The sequence below is a fragment of the Vicugna pacos genome, chromosome 3, assembly GCF_048564905.1.
Source record: "Vicugna pacos chromosome 3, VicPac4, whole genome shotgun sequence".
Classification (NCBI taxonomy): domain Eukaryota; kingdom Metazoa; phylum Chordata; class Mammalia; order Artiodactyla; family Camelidae; genus Vicugna; species Vicugna pacos.
The window spans coordinates 98,518,047-98,541,113 of record NC_132989.1 but is presented as its reverse complement, the minus strand read 5'-3'; the positions used below and the strand labels follow the sequence as shown (position 1 = coordinate 98,541,113).

The 23,067-nt window shown below is 44.7% G+C and overlaps 1 protein-coding gene across 3 annotated transcripts in view; it reads left to right on the top strand.

Moving 5' to 3' along the window:
• Positions 1-23,067, top strand: part of PDZD2 (PDZ domain containing 2) — a 396,035-nt gene that overhangs the window by 194,256 nt on the left and 178,712 nt on the right. Inside the window, exon 1 of one of the 3 annotated variants that reach the window (XM_015235444.3) lies at positions 20,739-20,891. The exons of the other annotated variants lie outside the window; for them this stretch is intronic. The gene's annotated coding sequence lies outside the window, so the exon portion shown is untranslated. Of the gene's footprint in view, positions 1-20,738; positions 20,892-23,067 lie in introns of those variants that run through there. 3 annotated transcript variants of the gene reach the window in all.

The following is a 23,067-nucleotide window of genomic DNA, read 5'->3' as shown; positions in this document are numbered from 1 at the left end:
AACTGCTTCACCCTTAGGGTAGGGATAATATGATTAATAATGATATGAAAGAATCTTTAAATCAACTTTGTTGTTTTACAACAGCTTTATTAAGATACAGTTCACACATAAAATTTACCCTTTAAAGTGTAAAATTGAGCACTTTTATATATTCAGAGTTGAATATCACCAACTTTTAGGACATTTTTATCCTTCCAAAAAGAAGCCCCATACCCATTACAAGTCACTCTCCATTTCTCCCTTCTCCTAGCCCCTGGTGACCACTAATCTACTCTCTCTACATATAGATTGCCTATTCTGAGCATTTCTGTAGATGGTCTTTGTGCCTGGCTTCTTTGACTTTGCATGATGCTTTCAATGTTCATCTATGTTGTAGCATGTTTTGGAACTTCCCTCCTTAACATAGCCAAATAATTTTCCATAGTATGGATACACCACATTTGTTTAAGCATCAATTGATGGACATTTGGGTCATTTCCACTTTTTGACTATTCCAAATAATGCTGCTGCAGACATGGGTGTAAAGTTTTTGTGTGGACATATGTTTTCAGTTCTCTTGTGTGTATGCATAGGAATAGAATTGATGTCATATGGAAATTCTGTGTGTGACTTTTTGAAGAACTGACATACTGTGTTCCAAAAGGGCTGCACCATTTTACTTTCCCACCAGCAGTGTATGAGGGTTCTAATTTCTCCATATTCTCATCAACACTTGCTACTATCTGTCTTTATTATTACAGCCATTCTAGTGGTTGTGAAGCAGTATTTCATTGTGGTTTTGTTTTGCATTCCTTGATGACTAATGATGTTGAGCACCTCTTCATGTGCTTTTAGCCATCTGTGTATCTTTGGGAAAAGGTGTGTTTAAATCCTTGGCCCATTTTTAAATTGGATCTGTTGCCTTTATTTGTTGTTAAGTTGTAAGAATTCCTTATATGGTCTAAATACAAGTCTCTTATCATCAAATGTATGATTTGCAGATACTTTCAACTACTAAGTTACAGATGTTAAACAATTGTCACTGATTGTTTTCAACAAATGACCTAGGGGTAGGGCTGTTCTTGCAGATGCAACTCTGAATCTTGTCAAATGAAGTTAAGTCCTGAAAATGGAGCTTTTCAGAGAGCTGCCAGTCTGGTCAATGCTGACAGTTCTTCGGGGGTAGAGCTTTTAAGAACCTCCAAACTTGCTCTGACCCAGTGGCTGCTAACCTGCTTGTTTCCACAGCTTCCATAGTTGTGAGGGTGTCGGTTTTCAAGGCCGTGGGGAGCTGGGGAGAAAGAGATGGTAATAGTGTAAGTCAAAATGCCACTGTGCTTTCTGCCATTTTTCTTGAGTAAGTGCTTCTTAGGCTGCTTCAAACCTTTAGTTAATTTCCAGAGTTCTGAAAAAGTTGCTTTTGATAATTTTTTCCCAGTGTTCTTGTTGCTTTTATGGAGAAATGGATTTTTTGTAGGTCCTTATCCTATCATTTCCAGATATTCTTCCTCCAATAACGTTTTTAAGAGTATAGCATAAAGAAAAAGGCACAAATCGTAAGTGTTCAGCTAGTGAATTTTTCTATTAGCCATCACTCAAATAAAGCAACAGAACTTTACTAGGACCACAGGGCCCTCCTTCATACTCCTTACCAGTTATTAACATCCCTACCCTTAACCAAAATAAAGTAATATTTTTAAAAATTTTTACTTATTAATTGGTTTTGTTTGTTTGGGGGGAGGTGTAATTAGGTTTATTTATTTATTTATTTTAACAGAGGGACTGGGGATTGAACTTAGGCCCTCGTGCATGCTAGGCATACACTCTATCACTGAGCTCTACCCCGCCCCCAAAATAAACTGGTATTAATCACAGTAAGATAACTTACCTGTCCAGCACCATCGTGGTTTTTTCCCAGCTTTCTGTTTGACTCTAATTGTTCAAAATTTCCCCCAAACCATACCCTTATCATGTTTACTGTAATGGCATCTTTCTTTATTTAACTTGTTAAATTTACTTTTTACATTTTCAGGTCTTTTTTTTATTATTTATTAGCTTTCTTAGGACACCCACTTACCTCTGTCAAGCTCCTCCTGCCTCCCCAGATTCTTCTATCATCACAACCATCGTCCCGTTACTGAACCAAGCTGTGAAGTATTGGCTGTAATTCTCTTCTATCCCTTTTTCCAAGGCTCACAGACACACTTGATCATCCACATAAAGGTAGAAAGTTGGAATCCCTTCAGGACAAAGTTAGATAGGTTTTCATGGGACTTTCGCACCATGTCCAAACTTTCTGATTTGTCCAGATAGAGGGACAGTTCTTCAAAGGCTTTTGGGAGATTTATCCTTCCATGAAATTTTTTTTTTCCTTCTTCTTCTTCTTTTCCCGACCAAGTCTTCTCCAGAGAATTCGGGGCCATTGTGGCACCTCTCAAACTAGGAGTTTATGTTCCAAAATTGCTCCAGCTGAAGAACTCCCCCAGTGGGAAAGTGAGCAGGATGAAGCCTTCCTTGGGGCAATTTAGGTGTGGGGACCCAGCTCCCTTTCAGTGTTTTTCCTTATCATGGGTCATTAACCAGTAGAAAAGGAGATGTTCTGATGGAGGATGAAACAAGATGCAGTAAGTCATAGAGACTGGACATTTAAGAGTAATTGCTTGGGAAGTGAAAAGAGGTCAAGGTGGTTGAACTTAATGGTACAAAGAATAACCAAGGGTGGGAAAACCTGTAAACTGACTGAAAAGTTTGGGCAAAGATAAAGGACTTGAAATAACCAACAAAAATGATTTAAATACAATTCTGTCTTTATAAGGAAATTTTCATCGTAGTAGAAGACAAGAGTGTTTTCAAAGGGAACAGAGGCCAACCCTTTCAGAGTCCACACCAATATATACTTATATATTGTCTTATATCTTCTCTACAACTTTTTACTGGGAGTGGTGAGTAGAATAAGAAGTGTAAAGCAGCAAGGCAGTTCCTCAAAAAATATAAACATAGAAATACCATATGGACTGGCAACTCCACTTCTAGAAATATACCCAAAAGAACTGAAGGCAGGGACTTGAACAGATATTTGCACACATTGTAACAGCATTATTTGTAATAGTCGAAAGGTGGAAACAACCCAAATATCCATTAAAGGATGAACCTTTGGGGTAAACAAAATGCAGTGAAGACAGTTGGCCCTTAAATGATATAGGGGTTGCGGCACCAACCTTCCGTGCAGTGAGAAATCTGAGTATAACTCACAGTACCCTCTGTATACGTCGTTCCTCTCTGTCCATGGTTCCACATCCACGGATTCAGCCAACTGGAGATCACGGAAGCACTGGAGTATTTACTATCAAAAAGAATCTGTATATAAGTGGACCCTTGCAGTTCAAACCTGTGCTGTTCAAGGGTCAGCTGTACTTGGCTTCCTCCCAAAACTCATCGAAAGGTGAAGACACTTGTTGACAATAACCTGAAAGTGGCCACTAGAAACAAAGGTGGACAGAGAAATGCGGATCCATTCCAAGCCCCTGGGCCCTCTGGACCCACCGTGGGGACTCCAGGAACAACAGGGCTTTGTTTCTTTTCTCCTGAAGGGTGTTAGTAGGGTGTGGGCTGAGGCGATCTGGTGAATACCTCAATCTGGACCTTGAAGGCAGTGTTGACCTAGAATGTTGTTGCTACGTAACCAACACCACCTGCGAAGTTTAACAAACCTCCGAATGGATGGCAGCCAGGAGGAGCTGATGTGGTAGCTGGTAGAAGGGCCATGAGACTAGACCCCACACGTAGGCTCAGACTCACCTAGTGGGGGCTGTGGCCAGGGCAGTGAAGCCATGAGGCTTCCCCTGGTCCTGTCAACATGTGCCTGATGCCTGTTGAGCACCGCAGGGCAGGGGGAGGCCAGGTGAGCTGGCTGGCTGCAGCCTGCCCAGAAATGAGCAGTGCCTGGGGGAGGAGAGGTTAATGGAGTGTCCACCTTTCCCGCCTCTGATGCAGAATTTGATGCCATTGCTGGACATTTATAGGACATTTTCCTGGATGATGGATTCCACCTAATACAAAGTAACTCCAGAAACAAAGAGCACCAGAAGCTAAGCCAGTTTTGTTGCCAAGAGGAGGAAGCACCTGAGAAAAGCTCCTTCTATCCCTTGACTCCCCTTCCAGGGTCTCCAGGTCTGGAGAAGAATGTGACCAGTTGCAGCAATGGCTCCCTGTTCTCTGTCACTAGCCGCCAATTGCCAAGGTTTGACGATAGAGAATGGGAGATGTATACTCACCATTTTTAACTAATGTAACTCTTTAGTCAAAGCTTCGACTTAAAAGGGGTTCCTGATGTTTAACAAGGTTGATTTCATGGCAACAAAACATCACTTTAAAGATGAAGTGACAAAAAGTTTCTTGAACTTACCATGGAGACCCTTCAAAAATGTTTTGACCCTGCAACAGAAATAGAAGGTAGAAAGACGGCTATAAGATGTGGCTTCATGGTGACACCTTTGTCTTCCTGCTTCCCAGGATATTTTACAGTGCTCATTCCAGGTGATTTTTTCATTTTGACATTTCAAGCCTGAAAAATGGTCGGCAACCTTATCTTGTGGAGAAAAATAATAGTTCAGTGACTGGGAAATATATCTTTATGAGATGTATTTCATTGTATTATTAATTGTCCTAAGGAAGGAGTGATCAAAAAGGGGTGGGGGTGGGAATCTGAACTCTGCAGGAGTATTTTCTCTGCAGAAATAGCTCCTGGCATCTCATAAATTTGATAGCCCAGTCAGGTGGACTCAACTCTCAGTTGCTATTGAGATGGAGACAAAGAAAGAACACTCTGTGTGTTGTGATTTAGAGCAAGACGATTCAAATCATTCCTGTGCTTGGCTTCACCTGGCGCACACAGCCCGAAGATAGAGCCGCAACGTGCTGGTCACCGACGTGTGGGCGCCCCTGGTCCAGCTGTTACAACATGAGACCACTGCGGGTTACTGGGCCTTTCTTCTCTGTGCTGCTCTATTTAATGTTTTTTAAAGTTTATCTTTTATCCCGAGGATCTTGCCTTACTGACTAAGTGGTAAATTTCGCCTAGGGACAGCTACAGAAACTAGCTCATCTTCTCTGCCAATGTTTTTTAAAGCTGACGTTTAAGATTTCATCAGTGGCACCAGAAAAACTAGAGCCTCGTGGTGCTGGCCTGGGTAGGCCTCTCTAGCTTAGCGCCTAATGTGTGATGAAAGCTTGATGAATGTTTGTTGATTAAGATCAATATTCCTCTTGAAATGAAAGTCTCGGGTTTGTGTATCCTGAATCAGTCCCATTAATTCTGGCAGAAGCATCAGAGATTGAGAACCTAGGCTTAACCCCCAGTGGATCCAGATTTGGAATTTCCGTAACTGTCCACTTGAAAATAGATAGAAGTGTTATATGTTATGTGCTTTTTAATTTGCTGTGTTTGCAAGGCATTCTATACTAGTGTTCCCAATTTACCAGTCTGACTTAACATGATTTAGAATAGATTGAAATGGATCCTTACAAAAAATAGCTGGTGGTGTTTGTGTAAGCTTGCTTCAGTCTTTCTTCCTATAAACAAGTTGTAATTTTGTTTTTGCAAAAAGAAACAAACATAAGTTTTGCAAATTTCCACAACTTAATCTAAATCCTGTTTTCTTTCTCCCACCAAGATAGTGCCCTAATGACAAAAGTGGAAGGTTAGGCAAAGGTTTTTATGAAAAACCTCTAGAAGTTCCATTTAGAAAAAGGTGTCTAGTCTACTCAGGGTTATTAAAATAAATTATGTAAATAAATAAAATAAATTAATTCACTTTTGAAGGAGGAGGAAAGGTATATTTTAGTTCATATTCTTATTATAATTCCCAACAATAAGAATCTAAATAATAATTAATAATAATAATGGATATTGTAATAAAAATCTATATTGAGTTCTCAAACAGTTCACATGCCCGGATCCCTCCCCTCGAAACTCAGACTCACTCTGTCTTTGGTGTGCCTTTCTGATGCTGCATTAGTCTGAAATACTCATCTTGCAGACGTAAGCCCACGAGGTGAGGTGACTCCCTCCAGGTCCCAGGGAATCGATGGCTGGAGGAGCAGCCCGGCCTCCAGACTCCCAGGCTTGGGCCCTCTTCCCAGGGAACAGCGGACTCCTGCCTGCCAGCTGAGAATGGATTTTACATTTTTAAAAGGTTATCAGGAGAATAAGACAGAGACCATGTGTGGCCTGCAGAAACCTAACCTTTTTGCTCTCCGGCCCTTTATAGAAAAGGTGTGCCGACCCCTGCTCTATACCGTGTTGGCAATAAGATGTTCACAGCCTCACTGTGGGGCCAGTGTCCTAACAACCTGAGCGGGACGTGGAGGCTCTGGTCGACTTGTCTGGGGCTGACTGAACTAATCTAGAGCTATGTTTCCCAGAAGGCTTTCTTACACAGTTCTGGGTAAGTTAGGGCTATGGGAGGCCTTGTGCGGGAGGTTTGGAATGTGTAAGTGTGGCAGCAGCTGTGCGCACGTGCATGTGCTCAAAAGGTTGGTATAGGGCACTGAGCACTGTTCTCTGATAACTCACCTTTTTGGGGTGGGGTAGCAACTGAACCATCCCGCCCCATCTCCTCCCAGTTCTACTTCCTCAGCTCCCCGACCCCAGGCCAGGGCAGGTTATGCAGCTCCTGGGGCGGCCGCCAAGCCTGGGGCTCCTCCAGCTCCTGGTCTCCTCCTTCAGCTCCCCTGGCTGCTGGGCCATAGGTGTGATCAGCTCACGATGGACAGTCACCAGCTCCTGCTGCAGGTCAGCAAAACCATTGCAGTTGGTTTCCCAGGGACCGGAAGGTCCCTGTTCCTTCTCTTCCCAGGACCAGAAGGTCCCTTTCTCTTCTGTTCCAGCTCATGTTTACACATTTCCGCGGTCCTGGCTCTCTCCCCCTCTTTACTCGTGGATTTCCTTTGCTGTCACCTGCCCTACTGACCTTCAGGCATGAGTCCTAGTGGCTCTGCTTCTCTGATCAAACCCTGGTTGATGCAGCAGCTCAGAATAAGACAAGGTGAAACTAAAGAAGGCAGGACAAGGAGCTGAAAACTACAAAGGAGAGAATATATACACACATGGAGTCTGTTAATTCCGGAAACATAGGTAAAACACACAAAATTCCGTCAAGGACATTTTCAATCTGTAAAAAACGAAAAAATATTAAAAGTGTACTCTGTATTTCCAGACTTGGACCCTGGGTGTATTTTAAACTCTGGAAACTAGTGGAGCTGGAAATCCACCCAGAGAGATTTGCATAAGCACGTGCCTCCAAAGCACAGACAGCCTCACATCTCTGGAATCTGAGTCTGGAAGACTTTGATCATTAATCTCTCTTTTCTACTTTGAAAAAGATAATGGCCAAAATTCAGCCAGGTGAATAGTCATGCAAATGTGCAGGTGAGTTTTCTAAAACTTATCTGGAGGCATTGGTCTCTGAAATTAGATTAAATAGAACAAAGGCGAGACCAACATGTCAGGCCTGCTTTCTTCACGGGTCCATGGTGTTTCTTCACAGTGGGGGTTTTTCATTGACTTAATCATCTGATATTCATGTAAATTTGGCCCTCTCCCTCCACATTCTAGCCAGGGCACCTAGTCCAGCCACAGATAATGCCAGGTCTAGGCATTCCCAGGGGGTCACGTCCATGAACACAACCTGGGCCCCTTGCTTAGTTGAACTCCAAACCTCTCGCTCTCAGGAGAGCCTTTTCCCCACCTCTTGTGCACGATCTCTGGTCTCTAACAGGATGGAAGGGATGGTGTGGCCTCCCACCAGTGCTCCCTGATCACATGAACTGGGGACAACCCCCCCCACCTCCATGCCCCCACCCCAAGAGCTCTCACCAGGACTGGGCCCCAGCTCCAGAGGACAGGGGGCTCTCTCATGTCTCCTCCTGCACTGTTGCCAACGGCAGAAAAACAGGAAAAGGTCATCATTTTTGAGTTCCTTCGATTTGCTTTCAATTCCTTTACTCCCCCTCCGAGGTCATCTTTGAGAACTAGCTCTGTTTACACAGGGTACAGAATCTTAATCTATCAGCGCAGTTGTCTCGGAGAAGATTTCAGAGTTCAGAGCAAGCCATAAGATGAATGTTTGCTCTGGGGATCTTTCATCATTTTATCCTTAGTAATGACCAGGGAAGAAAAGGGGTTTGCTCATAAGTTATAAATAGTCATACAAAGAGAAAATGTAGTAAAATGAAACAGATTTTAAGAACTCACTGGTGGTGTTCTAGAGTAAATAACTGAAAAATCTTTGGATTAATGTTGATGCTCTTATGAGCAGATTTAAGATTTAGAACTAAGTTCTGCCCAAAAGACAGGGCTGATGGAACTTGAGCTTTTAGGTGGCAGGGAGGAATAAAATTTTTATTTTCAAGAAGCTCATTTTATTTTGAAGGTCTCTTTGAGAGAAAAACTGGAAAGTTTAATTGCAATGGACCTTCAAAATGCTGTGACTATTTATATCTTTCCTCCCCTAATATGTGTCCGTGGTGTAGTCATTTTCATTATATTTTTGAAGACTTGTTTTGATTTGTAGAGTTTGTATTTTTCATCAAAATGAAGAATACTTTAAGTGGGGAGCGCAATGCATACTCAATTCAGTAAGGCATAAAGAAGGAAATGATCACCCCCTGTCATCCCACTGCCCAGAGGTACCCACTGCATGTAAAGGCTGATCACAGTGTCTGACACCGCGAGCGGTCACAAACGGGAGCCGGTATTAGCTAGTAGCTCTCACTTCAAAAAACACAACTCGACCAGTCTTTTGGTAGCTTTGAAAAACTACCAGTTCTTGTCCATTTCATCCCTACTAAGGTAGGGGTTTGCATGGATTTAAACACGGGTTAGAGTCCTGAACCCACAGTTAGAGTCACTGTTAAGAACAATGTGTATATTGCAGCTATGTGCCAGCTCTCTGCAGGTGCCAGCTCACTGGTCGCTCACACCTCTCTGCCATACTGTCCTTATCCCCAGCTATAGATGAGAGAATCCAGGCTGGAAAAGAAGAGCCAGGGATCCAAACCCAGGCCCCCTTTCCTTCCTGGGCTACTCACCCTGACACAGCTCATTCTGAAATCCCAGCACATCCTTCCAGAAGTCCTGAGATGAGTCAAAGCAGCTTCCTGGCCAGGGTCCAGCCAGCTCCTAATAGAGCAACAACTCTCTGCTATGAAGGAACATACCCTGAACGAGGGGTCAAGAAACCTGGGTCCCTTGAAGTTCCTACATCTTCCTCATTGCATTCTCTTCCTTTGTAGTGAGTGTAATAATTATCTGTCTTGTCTTCCTCTGGGGGTGAAGTGATAGAGGAAAGTGATGATCACACTAATAATATGATGGAAGTTTTAAATAGCAGTGATATCATCTACTTCTTTACCAGCATGGCTGTCTTCGATGATGTTCTGGTAATTCAAAGTGTTTTGCCCTCTTGATATATTAACAACTCTTTCTTGATCTCACTCATGTCTTTCCTGCCTAACCAGCCCACCCAGGGAGCATCCATGTCTCATCAGGTCTTGCCTGCTACTCTGGCTCCCTCTGAGTTTTACCCAGTTTCTCACTCGCAATCCCAGTTACTCTGTGTGCAAACTGGAAAGTAACTGCAGAGTCATAGCTCACCTTCATGACCTTTCCCCCAAGACATACATTTATAAATGGACCAAACTCTCCACTCCTGGGCTAATGTTAGGTGGGTCCTTTGTATGTGCCATTTGTAAACAGCATGGCTTTTGTAAACAGCACGGTTTCCCTGTCCCCTGGGACTCTGGAAGGAATCCAGTTTCTTCATTTGTGAGAAAATTGTTTAGGGTTTTATCTAGTCCCTTGCTTCTCCCAACGAGGACCTTCTCCAGCTGATGGAGAGCAATGGTGGGTCAGATCAGCACTAGGGTTGGGGTCCTGGAGTTGCTTTTCTGGAAGGATTTCCTAGAGTTGGAGAGCACGGGACAATTAGGAAAAGGAATCTGATCCTTGAGGTCAATTTGGAAGAATTGGGAAACTACCTACTAGCCATTCAATGTTTCCTTAATGTGGTTCACTGACTTGTAAAGAGGAGATGTTTTGATATATCATCATAAGACAGAGCAAGTCAAGGTGAAGCACTCAATTGAATGGTAATTGCTTGGGAACGGAAGAAGGGTCAAAGTGGCTGAACTTAATGATGCAAAGAGTGATTATGGGAAGAGAATTATAAACCAAGTGAGGAAGGTTGGGCAGAGGTGAGGGACTTCAAGTGAGCTATAAAGATGATTGCAAACCTATCCTTGTAAGAAGACATCCATCAGAATGAGAAACAGAAAGCACAAAGGATATTTTCAAGGGTCCCAAGTTTTAACAATGTATATGTGCTTTGTTTTCTGAATAATTATTAGCCTATTAATAAGTGTAGATATGCTTTTTATAAAAATTGAGTAGCAAGTACAAACTAGACTTGTCAGACTTAGCAAATAAAGAAATTCTGTACAATATCAGGGACATACCTATACTAAAAAACAGTATTCATTTTCACCTAAAATGCTAATTCTACTGGGTCTCCTGTATTTTATCTGGCAACTTTAGTACAAACCTGTGGAAGGATGGGCACCAGCCCCAACCACATGAAGGTCTCCAGGAAAAGGAATAATCTCTAGGAAACTAACCACTTTTAACTCTAGAGAGTCCATGGCAGGCCCTTCTGGGTAACACAGTGCTCACTGTTAGAAAGCCAGCTGGCAAGGCTGAGATGTGGGTCAGGGCTGGAGGTGGGCAGTGGCTGCATTGGGTTTTCTGCTTCTGGGTTCATCCTGGCCAAGCCTCTGTTCTCAGGAGCGGGTCAAAGTAGAAGACCCCCATGGGCTGGAACAAATCCAGGGCAAAGGGAGCACAGAGTAGGAGCTGGATGGTACAGGCAAGGTGGGTAGAGACAAGGATGTGAGTCTCTGATACTCTCGTGTTATGTCCTCAAAGGGAAAACATCCAATCATATGTAGCTGACAGGAATACATATTAATGGGATTAAAGTTGGGTAGGATTCTCTACCAGGTTAGCTGGAGTCCATGAATGCTTCTTACAGATGGGGGGAAGGTTTTATCCTTATGCTTAAATAATGAGATGAATTTAGACAATCAGATAGGAGAGAACAGCTGCTCCATGTAAGAGAGGTCACCCCTGGGAAACTTTCCAGATGGTGAGGGAAGGGGCACTTTAAACCAGACCTGTGTGAAGTCTTGACTGGAAAGAGTGGTGGGACGAGCTGGGCTGCAGTGAGAGAAAAGGGCAGCGTAAGATGTCTAGGAGGCTCTGAAGACTAACAAAGTCAAAGCCCATGCTTCAGGAAGGGAAGTGGGAGCCGCCCTACACCTTAGGGTGACTAAATGTGGAAGAGGTCCAGCAGTTGATTTTTGCAGGTGGCAGTGGCAGAGAGCAGGTGGTGGTGGGGGTCTGGTGATGTGGAATCCAGCAAAAGGAAATCATTTTTGTAATCAAGGAATTTTGTCCTTCAACAGGTACCAGCAAACCTTTCCCGAGAGCTTCATCATAAGGGGGGACTGAGGCTCTTGGGATGGGTAAATTGCAGTGTCTTCTCTCAAGGGATTGACAGTCTAGCAGAGGCAGAGAGCCTGTAGACGGAGCCAGGCTTTATCAGAGATACAGGGTAAGTGGGGGCCCATCACAGAGACTCCCCTAGGCCAGGAACCATCTTGTCCCATCCATCAGTGTTTTCTCAGCACCCAGTGTGACGCTCGGCTTGAAAAGTCATATTCTAAAGTAAGCTCATTTGCTAAATTAGACTTTTTCAGGGTGTAGGAAGAGACTTGCCCAGGTTATCTTAGGTGATTGGAGTCTATGAAAAGGATCTCAGCCACGTGCAGGCATCAAATGATTCTTCAGAGCTCCTAAGGGGACATGAGTCATCAAGAAAGCCATCGCAGTAGGGGAAATTTTGAGCTTGGTGTTGAAAGATGAATGAGTATTTGCCAAGGGACCAAAGTAGGGAAGAGGGTTTGCAGCCTGGCCTGAGCCAATTGGCTGCTTACAGGTGTCAGGTTCTTTTGTTAAATAGCAATAGCCTGTGATTATCAGGAAGGGCTGAGAACTCTGCAGCCCCAGTGCCAGGGGTTGGCTTACCATGAAAGCAGGTCCTAGACTCCTGCCACGCATAGAGCAGGTATCAGTAGGCGGGCACAGAAATAGTCCCACCGCCCGCTTGGATCAGTTTGGTGATGTCTCCACGGCCGTTCTTGTCTGTGCTCCGATGAGCCCCTTCCCAGCACGTTCACTCTGAAGGGCAGGCAGTAATGCTCTGTGGCAGATCACCTGACTTTACCATCAGGCCCAGTGACAGAATCCTCTGTGAACCCCAGACACGTGGAGTCCCACAGCTAAAGCACCACTCAGAGGTGTTAGCAGGCAAGGACAGAGGTGGCTGTATCAACCTTTCTAATCAGTTTATCTTTAAAAAAAAGTCTCTCATTCCACAGAGGAAGAGCATTTAACCAATTTATCTTAAAAATCTCTCATTCTCCAGATGAAAAGCGTCATTTCTAACTTCCATTTCGGTGATTACAGAACCTTCTGCGGCAGATTTAGGTAGTGATAGTTCAGATATCTGCCGCAGCTGCCCCTACAGCTTCAGAGCATGGTCTCTGATAAGTGTCCTTCAAACATGAGCTCATGGCCTCTGGAGTGTAAACTACGGTTGTCATCACTTGATAGCCTGTATCAAAATATTTTAAAATAAATTTCAGAGAATATGAAGAATAGATAGAGACTTTCCAGGCAAGGGACAGACATCAGCAGATCTCATGAGTGAATTCTCAGGCTTTCTTGGTTGATGTGAGTTAAGCCCATGTAAATAGACCTGGAGGAACTTAGGTGTCAGATTCTTTCACCTTAAGGAGTGGCTTAGCATCTTTCTTCGTTTGTACGGTGGCATTAATAACAGTGTCTGCCATATGGGTATTGGTCGGGGGTGGGGGAGGATTAAAAGAGAGTACATTAAAAGAGCTTAGCATGATCCCTGGTACATAGTAAATGCTCAACAAACATTAGCTATGATTGTTTTTACTGTTGTTAATATTGAGATAGTAATAGTTGTTTTCTCTGCCTAAACTGATACCTGGTTCATAGTAGGCTCTCCACAGGTAGTTTCTGGAATGAATGCATTTCAGAATCTCCTGATTTATACTCATTCATTCAATAAATATTCATTGGGCACCCGTATGTGCCAGGCACAGTGCTAGGCCCTGGGAATAAACTGGTAAATGAGGTCATATGACCTTACCCTAAAAAAGCTGACCGCCTGTAAGGGTAATCAGACAAGTGAATGGGCAGTAGGGATGCTACTAAAGCTGCCAGGAGGGACCCAGATGCATTACAGGGGAGGGTCAGAATAGGATCTCTGGGGGTGATGTCTGAGCTGAGCCCAGAGCAGTGGACAGGAGCCAGTTAGAGGTGAGTCCAGAAGGTGGTTAGAGGGGGGAGGATAGACCCAGCTCAGATGCGTTCAGGGGCCCAAGACGAGAAAGAATCTATCTTGTTCTGACAGTTCAGGACAGGTAATTTAGCTCAGGTAATTTAGCATCCCTGAGATGCTTAAAGATGACTGGATATTCAAGTTTTCAATTTTCTCATATACAACTACACAGAAATCATTCATGTGTTCTGACTGTAACAGATGGAGAGTTACCTTCTTCTAAGTACATAAGAGGCAGATGTTGCCACCAAGCCTGGAGAATGGGAGAAGGACAGAATCCCTCTCTCTCTGCCTCTCGCTTTTGGTTTTCCAGTTTGTGTTAATGTGATTTATGCTCTATTAAGAATGTAGGCTTTTATTCTTGGATTTCCAGTTCTTGCAACCAATCTTACTGAATCTGTTGATGACTTCAAGTAAGGACTGAGTGTCCTTTTTGCTTCCACCATGTTTTTCAATCCACATTCTTGATGAGAGTTCATTTGATTGGGCCCCAGGTTGTGTGGTTGTTGCAGGGGTGAGTGATGGACTAGGGTAGAGAGTTGAGTAAATTCTTCCACGGTCTTCTGGTTTTCTTACTGTCTTGTTCTTTGGAGTGAAGAATAAAATCAGATGCGGGAGCATTTGTAGGGTAATAGCAAGTCACTGGGGAAGCCACCGGTGAGAAGGAGCTGGCCTTTTTCAAAGTTCTCCAGCTCACCTAGGACCAACTTTGACATAACTTTCATTGGGCTCAGGCCCCCAGGATTAGATTGGGTTTATTTCAGAATTCCTATCATTGGGCTTAGATATTTGAAGGTTCTGGTTCTAGGTTAATTGACTCCCACTCAACGCCTGCCATAACTAGACCACACTCTCAAGTCCAGTGTTTACCAGCAAAATATCTTAAAACTTATACATCCCCTTGCCCATTTATCCAAAGGTTTATTCAACAAAGATGTACTGAACACCAACCATAAGCACAGCACTGTGAAAAAAATCAGGAAAGGGAAGAGAATGGGACCATTTATTTTTAATAAAATGTTAATAGTTTGCAGCACTCTTGCTACTGACATTTTGGATGGATAATCGTTTGCTGTGGAGGCTTGTCCTGTGCTTTGTGGGATGTTTAGCAGCATTGCTGGCCTCTACCCACTTGATGCCAGGAGCACCCCTCCCCACAGTTGTGACTATCAAAAATCTCTTCAGACGTTGCCATATGTCCCTTGAGGGTCAAAATAGCTGGTGGTTGAAAATCACTGGCTTACAATATCAGGCATCATGCAATATTGTATCTTTCATATACATTTTCTCATTTAATCTCCCCTCCTCAGTAAGCTGTTAAGGAATATAGTTTGAACATGAGAGTAGGAAGTGTTCAGTGACTTACCAAGAGCCCCATGGGTAGTAATTATGGGATTTGGACTTAAATCTAGGCTTGCCTCAGACTGCCGTGCAACATATAGTCCTAACACCAAGGAACTTAAGATCTAGTTGGAGAGATGTGATATGAATCAAGTAAGTTATACTTGTGTTCATTGGAGAAGAAGTGATGTGAGCACTCAGGAGAGAGGTGACAGTAGACTGCGGAAGTCAGGGAACACGTCCTGCAGATTGGAATGCTCATTGAATATTTATGGGTAAACACTTTTACTGGGATATTGATTTCATGTGGAGCAGTGACAGGAGCTGGCTTGGACAGGTATTGTTGGACAGCAGTGAAGTCCAGCTGCTGGTTCCAGATGGCATCTGTTTGAGTTCGGGCTCCTCTGCTTACTACTTGTGTGACCATGAATGGGTTAGGTAATCTTTTGGCCCAGTTTTCTTGCCTATAAGATGGGTTGATAATAGTAGTATATATTCTCAAGATTATAATAAGGACTTAATGAGTTAACACGCAAAGGACTTAGAAAAACACCCAGCCTCTAATAAGTGTTCAGTAGATGTTGGCTGCTTAGTACTTGATTCCGTCGGACTTCAAATAGTTTAGAACCTATACTGTCAATAATGGAAGCTTTTGAATCAAGGCCTGCGAAGATGTTCCACAGGTATTGCAGGCCCCCTCCGTGTGTTCGTGGCAAGATCACACATTGGTATCTTTGGGTCAGAAACCAGTCTCTGGCTCTGAAACTGTTCCCAGAGTACCAGGGTCAAATGGTTCAATACCTTTGTGGGGACTTTGGGTTTGAAGCATCACTGAAGACGTATCTCCAGCAGGGATTCAAAGAGGGAAAGAAGCAGCCTGGACATCTGTTCAGATGTTCATTCAGCCATCCAATCAACATTTACTGAATACCTTTTCTGTTCTGGGCATCATGTTTCTATTAACTACATCTGGAACTCCAACAAGTCATCCCTCTGCCCATGTGTTGACTGAAAGTTTACTGGATAGAATTGTCATTGTTTAGTTTCAAGACAATTCAAAGTGATTCCTGCGGCTTGTGTTAAAATCCTGAGGTTTCTTCTCGTGCTCCACTTGGTACCGCTGCTCGGCTTTGTGTTTGTGGAGATCTGATGGCCCTGGATGTGGCTGGGGATCTTCTCCTGGGAATTTCCTCTTTCTTCCTCTCTCTAGCTTTTTATAGCTACATAAGGTTTAGATCTGTTAGCAAACACTTGGGTAATTATGCCCCTCTCTGTTTATAGACTCAGGATAAATTGTCCTAATGGGAAAATATCTGTCCTTTGGCGTAATTTGGATCAAGGCTTTTAATTTTTTGTTTGTGTGTGGTTCGTTTGCCTTTCTAAAAATCATTTTGATGTCTGTTTCACTCATGAATCATCTACTGTTGATATACAACAGCACTCAATAAACCCCACTAGAAATCTTTTCTTGATCTAAAAGTAGTTGATGCTGGGAAAGTATGTGACCCATCCATATGCCTTTCTCATGGATGCTGAATTAAAGGAAACAGTTGGATGTTAAGACTTTTAGGGGACATCTGATAAGAGGCCCATAGAAATGACCCACCAGAGCCTTGACCACCAGCATGCTGGGAAAACTCAATTCAGCTCAGTTTGTCTTAAAGCATCAAAGCCATAGTGCGTTTGTAGCCATTCGTTCAACAGCCATGGAACAACTACTAATATGAAAAATTGCCGTATAGATGAATAGCTAAGTGTTTCTAATTAATAAAATAGAGGTGGACTTTGATTAGATTTTTCCACTTTGTGGGAGATAGCAATGCATACTTCTGATTAGAAGGTGAAGTCAGTCCTTCCTTCCTCTGCTATGCTGGGGAAAAAACAACTGAGTTTCCCAGGCAGTGTAAACCTGTGGAAGACTTGGTCTTTGATCAGTTTGAGCCAACAAGAATAAGTGCTTCTTTTTGCAATGTTTCCTCCCTCCCAAGAGCTAAAAATACTTAATGAATGAGAGGCAGTGGTGCAATGGTTAAGCACACCCTTTTGAGTCAGACTAAATGGGTTTGAATTGGGACTACAGCATTTACTAGCTGTGTTACTTAACCTCGTCGTGACTCAGTTTCCTTATGTTAGAATAAAGCTAATAACTGTATCCACTTCACTGGGCTACTGCAAAAAATAAATGAGACAGACAATCTACATAAAGTAGCTAGCACAGTGCCCAGCATAATTATAGGAAGAGTTTAATAATTTGTAGCTGTTATCATCATCATCATCATCATCATCATCAACTAACATCTGTGTGCTCACTAAACAAAAAGTGAGGCTGCTGTACATAGAAACAACATAGAAGAGTGAATCTGTAAAATATACTTATCAATGTCAAAAGTCAGGCATATTCTCAGAGAAACCCATCCCAATAAACAAAGGTCCGATGAGACATGGGCATAGGTTTGCAGAGATAATTACATTTTTGTGGTGCCCTGTTTCTGAATTAGGGAACATGGATGCTTAGGACCAGTGCCCCCACATTCAGCAGGGTAATGAGGAATCCTGTAGCCCTGGAAGGGAGTGAAAGGAGTTCTCCAGCCCAGCTTCTGTCTGAACATGCAAGACTATCACTGGGATGAAGTCTTGAGAGGTGAAGATTGCACAGTGATGTCAATGTCAAGTCAGTTCCTATTAGCATCAAGCAAGTCTTCTTTGTGTCTGACCCAAATTTTAATGTTGCGTTTTGAATCTCTTACCTCTTCTGTCTTCTGTAGAGATGAAGAACAGCTGGCGGGTGTCCTCTTTATAATAACCTTTCACGTGGGAGGAGAAGACTGTTAAGTTTGCCTTTAGGCACTTTTTCTCTCTAGACTAAACAACTCCAAATCCTTTAACCTTCCTTCATAGGTTCTATTTTGTCTCTTTAATCATTTTGGTTCTCCTTTGGAACCCTTCCAATGTCTCCATGTCGCCCTTAAAATAAGGGGCCTCTGACTGGACCTGCCACCCTAATAAGAGTCTGTCTGCTGCCAAATTCTTTATGATGGGGGAGGGAGAAGTGAGGAGAGGCACTTTTCTTTCATGTCAGACTCCCACCAACTGAATTCACCCCACGATTGTGGTGCCTATTTCTTATCAGTACAACACACAGATTCCTATTAAATGCATGATCTGCTGTGATCCTCACATCTGTCAGTTTTTCTCCAATCTAGATATGAAGCCCCATTTATGCCTGTCGTTTTGATCATCACCCCTCAGGATACTACTTTTGTAATCAGCCGTCATGCTGAACTCGAAACCGTTTTTCATGAGACATTTCCTTCATGTGTTGAAGCCAATTTGGATTCTCTTAGCATATCAGCAATTCCCATTCAAATTAATATTATTTGTAGACTCTGGGTGTGCAGATAGCAATTTAAGTATTATTTAAACCAGACCTAGGATAAAACTGGAGGCCACATTTTAAGCACCCCTTTGTTTACTGAGCCATTGATCTCTTTTCCAGTCTCAGCGAAACCTGGGGAGGGAAAAGACCGACCAGATCGTATCTTTCTGGCCTGCTGATGAGAATGTCATATGCATTCAAATCTTTTCTGAAATTAAGATATTATACAGATGTGGTCAAATTTTAATTCTCAGCACATACACACCCTAAATTGAGCTTAGGCAATGGAATTGGTGGGGAAGAGGGGAATATTTATTTGCATTATGCTTAAAATCATGGATTTACTTTTAAGCAGCCTTGATTTGCACATCATAAATTACATACCAGATTGAAGGAGTAAAGTAGAAGAAAAGCATTAAGAAGCTGTCAGTGGGGTGAGCAATCAGAAGGAAGAAAAGGAGCACTTCTGAAATTATTATTAGAAGATTATTTAATTTGAACCTAATTCCCAGAAAACTTAGGTGCCCAGATGCTACAGAAACATATGCTAATGAATCCACTGGGACCACCACCTCCTGGCCCAAGAGAGGGAGAAGGGAAGTGGAGAGTAGCTAATATTCACTGGGATGCTTAAAGTATTTGCAAGGCAGTAACCTTCTGTTAGAGAGTTCTGTTACACTTGGCATTTTCTAAAATCATCAGCCTAACTTGCTTTGACCCAGGAATTGCAGTATTTTGAGGATTGGCTTGCAAAGTTTCTTCTCACTAGGCACATGTACTGTTCTCCTAAACCCCATTGTCATTATTGGGTGCAATGCCCCCACCTCCCTGAGATATGCTTTATCCTGGGGTTTTGTTTCCTTCTAGTACTTCCAAAGGAGGAATGCCACTGCCTGGCATTCCTGCGCATCTCTGGGTTTGCTGTTGTGCCTACGGGAATGAAGCAACTGGGGGTAATTTCAGGACTGGTGATTATGGTAATTATTTACCATGTGCTCTGTGGGCTGCTTCTGGGAGTGGGCCGATGTCGGGGTTGCGGGTGGGAGCTGGACAGGGGTTGGCCCCTCCCAGGCTCTAATTACCCATTGCAGTGGCAGTAATGATAGCGGAAACTGAAGCCTTCTTTTGCCTCCTCCTTTATGATTGATTGCTTTGAATTCCACCAGATCTGTCCGTTGCAGAGCTAATGTATTTTATGGGGCTGCTAGATGCCCACGGAAGAGAGCCGTGGCTTACAGATGAAGGGGTGGGGAGTGGTATGAACCCTGAGGAGTGGGGTGAGTGTGTGTGCTTGTCTGCAAGTCCCAGGAGGCGCAGGGCTTCAGGCTGTGGGGGGACTTGTGCCCTGCAACCACAGGAGGTCCCCATACCTCAAGCTGCCCACTGGGATCTCCACCCTGGATCCCTGTCGAAGCCTGGTGAAAATGTGTTTTGAGCAGAAGTTCCTCAATGGTTTGAGGTTTGGCACAGCAACGCTTTTCCTTTTCAACAAGTGTTCAAAGTGGGGGGAAAGGAATAAAATACAATTGAAGTTTTGAAAAGCAACCTTTTCACGCAATGAAATGTGGATGACCTCCCCCTCTCTCTGCCAGCCCCCACCCCGGCTCTAAGAAAAGCAAACACTCTTTTCCTGTCTTATTTGTATTCCCATTAATTTAAGACAGGAAGCCCTCAGTGGGTGTGATGTAAACAATTCAGTCTCGTGGGTCGGGCTTCCTCATCAGTTTGCAGCTGGAGAGATGGCTGCACGGCCCAAGCCCATTCATGCCTCTCCGGGGGATGACTTGTTGACTGAACCCCGCAGAAGACGGGAGGGGCGGGAGGGGCGGGAGGGGCGCGGGAGCCGGAGAAAGTATAAAGGAAATGCTTAAGTTGTGCAGTCACCGGCGATTGTAATTCAGCAGTGGTAAATTTGGTTTCTCTGGCAGAAAGAATCTGATTGCAGCTTGCTGGAAAGTTGCCTGATATCCTGCCCGGTGTAATGGTTGTGATTCTAGTTTGGGGCTCCCTCTCATCCCACCCCACCCCCAGAAGGAACCCACGCTGCTGCTGATTATGAAACGGAGCGGTTATGAAATGAATTGATGTGGGGAGGTGGAGCTTCTCGCGGTGCTGGAGGGAGAACTTTTGACCGGGCGAGGGTATCTGGGTAGGGCGTTTCCAGTTACCGCCGGGAGCTCCGGAGCAGTTGATGTAAACAAAGGTGTCTGCATCAGAAACCCCAAACTCCCCGAAACCTTCCCGGGGCGGTTTCCTTTTCCCCGCGAGGGGAGTGACCGGGGAAGGGGGTCTGGAATGCTGTGGAGTTTTGACAAGTGAGCAGGGAGTGACGAGCCGAGCCGGGATTCCATTACAGCCTTTTCATAACCTCCCCAACCGGGGCTGGAGGAGGGAGGAGGGGTCCTCCCACAGACCTGGAGCGGACGGAGGGGAGCGCTGGGGACTCCTGCGGGAACCATGCTCCAGGAGGACCGGCGGGAGGCGCGCAGGAGGGCCGCGTCCCGGGCGGCGCGTCCGCGCTGAGCAGCCCGGCCCCGCCCCGCCCCGCCCCGCCCCGCCCGCGGCCAGCAGGTGATTAGGCTCCGGCTCGCGACCCGGGGCGTGCGCGCCCAGCCCGAGAGGATTACCCAAGGCCGGCTGCTCCCGACCAAGCCTCCACCGAAGACGTCGAGAGGAGACCCCCGAAGGTGACTTCAGAACTGGAGGTAGGAGTCCGCTTAGCAAACAAAACCTCAGGCTTCCCCCGTCCTATCCGGGTTGGGGTGCCGGCTGAGGCTGCAGGAGTTAAGTGTGGAAATTAAGCCACAGCCTCAGAGAAACGCAGCAGTAGCCGACTAACGCCCGCTGTACTCCGCCCCGCAGACCACTTGGGTGTCTTGTTTTTGACTTGGGGGATTTGCATGTTTAGAGATGGTTTGTGATTCTTGGGAAAGGAGTAATCGACATGGAAGGGGTTTGTCAATTACTAGACTGAAGGAGGTGCCCTGAGTGTGTGTGAGGAGCGGGACGGGGAGCGCTGCGGGGGGTGGGGGTGGGTTGGGGGACGAGGGTCCAGTCGCGAGGGGCTGCAGAGCCTTGGTTCTCCGAGTCACCTCGATGAGAGGTGCTGTTGAAGCCCAAGAAGGGGGAGGGCAGTCCAGCAACCCAGGCATCTGTGACACGGCCCTTATCCCCCTGCTTACCCCTTTGGCTAGCAGGGAACGACTCTGGGGGTAGAGCGGAGCTGCGGCTTCTACCGGCAGGAACTGTTTTTGATAATGCAAACGTCGTGATCTCGTTTGCGGACAAATCTTTGCCCCAAGCTACTAAACATCCCACTTGGACAACTCCCCGACCACTGAGTCACAAAATGTTTCGATTGCAGTATCCGCGAATCAGACTTCAAAGATGAAGGGTGTTTGGAAGGAGAATGACATTTTCTGTCATGTTGCTACGGTCTAGTAAGCAGTTTATAAACACTAGGAGTAAGATTAAGTCAAATTTTGTCTCATGAGATGGAGGTTAAAGAAGAGGGAACTACAGCCTTCACTCTGGGAACCACTTGTGGGAGAACAGATTCTGTGAATGTAAATAGTAAATGCTTTTCATAAAAATAGGTCAGACTGAGTTTCATATCATAAGGGGGATGGCATAAACTGTAAATAATGTAGAAGTATCTTTAAATACACTCAAAATATAGTACTTTCAGACTTTGCACTCCTATACTGTTTTGCAACTCTAAATTCGCTTTGCAGATGAATTGACAAGTCAGGTACAAGGGGATTTCCTTACCCACGAATGGCCGTTCCATCCTCACTAACCTAGAGATGCACCTTGGTGCACTCGTTTTGCTGAGGTGTTAACAAAGTTAACAGGGCCCACCCAGAGTTAATTGCCTTCAGGATTGCTAGTCGAAACCATCATCCCCCTTGGGTGCAGCCATGGGTAAGGTAGGCTTTGGGAAACCAGATCTATGTCAGGTTCTAAAGGAAAGAGTTCTCAGAGTGGGCCACACACAGAAGAAACAGAGCTAGGATGTACCAGGGAAAGCGGAGGAACCAACATGGACCCGGGATTTCTTGCTTGCCCGTGCTGTTTCAGCCCTGAGTGCTGTGAGCTGGTGCAGCTGGGGCTAATTGTCAGAGGAGGTAGACCCAACCCCTTCCTAATCTAGGGTGAAAGCAAGACAGCCAGGTGTCCCCAGACCGCCTTTCCTTTTGCCTTCTCACTTCTGTAAGTCGCCCCAACACCTCGCTTGGCACGCACAGCTCCCTTTAATCCTCTGTTCCTACTGATCTTGGTGATTCCAGGCAGGTCAAGCTTAGGAATTGTTTCCTTGAAGTGAAATAGTGACCCTATTCCTGTCTGTCTCCTGGGCCATCAGGTTCTCGTCTCACCCCTCTGCCAGTTGCTCAGCCCTTGTCTTCTTCATCAACTCTTCTCTGTTTCCCAGAAGTTTCACCAGGTACCCTTGCTGCCATCTAGAAGCAGTTTCTCCCGATCTTTGCCTGGGTTTTCATCTGGAGTCTGATTCATAGCCTGAGCTTCCCTTCCTTCCTTATCAAAGCTGTCCATCTACATAATTTTAAAGTCAGCTTCTTCCACAAGGCTTATAACTGGAAACAGCTGCCACTTTCCCCATTGCTCACCAGCCTCAACTCCTGTGTTCCAGAGACAACCACGTCAACTTTCTGTCCACGTTTCTAAATAGGTGTGTACTGCTCCACCTGGTCCATCTCCCTCGCTGAGCCTTGTGGCCTCCTGTGCTCTGGATTTGCTGCTCTTGAGGCCTGCGGCACAGCCATCATCCTGGAATCACCTTTCACCATCACACCAGGGACTAATTTTGCTCTTTCTCATGCGGCATCCCCTGTTTTGTAGACCCATCTCTTCCTCTTTCTT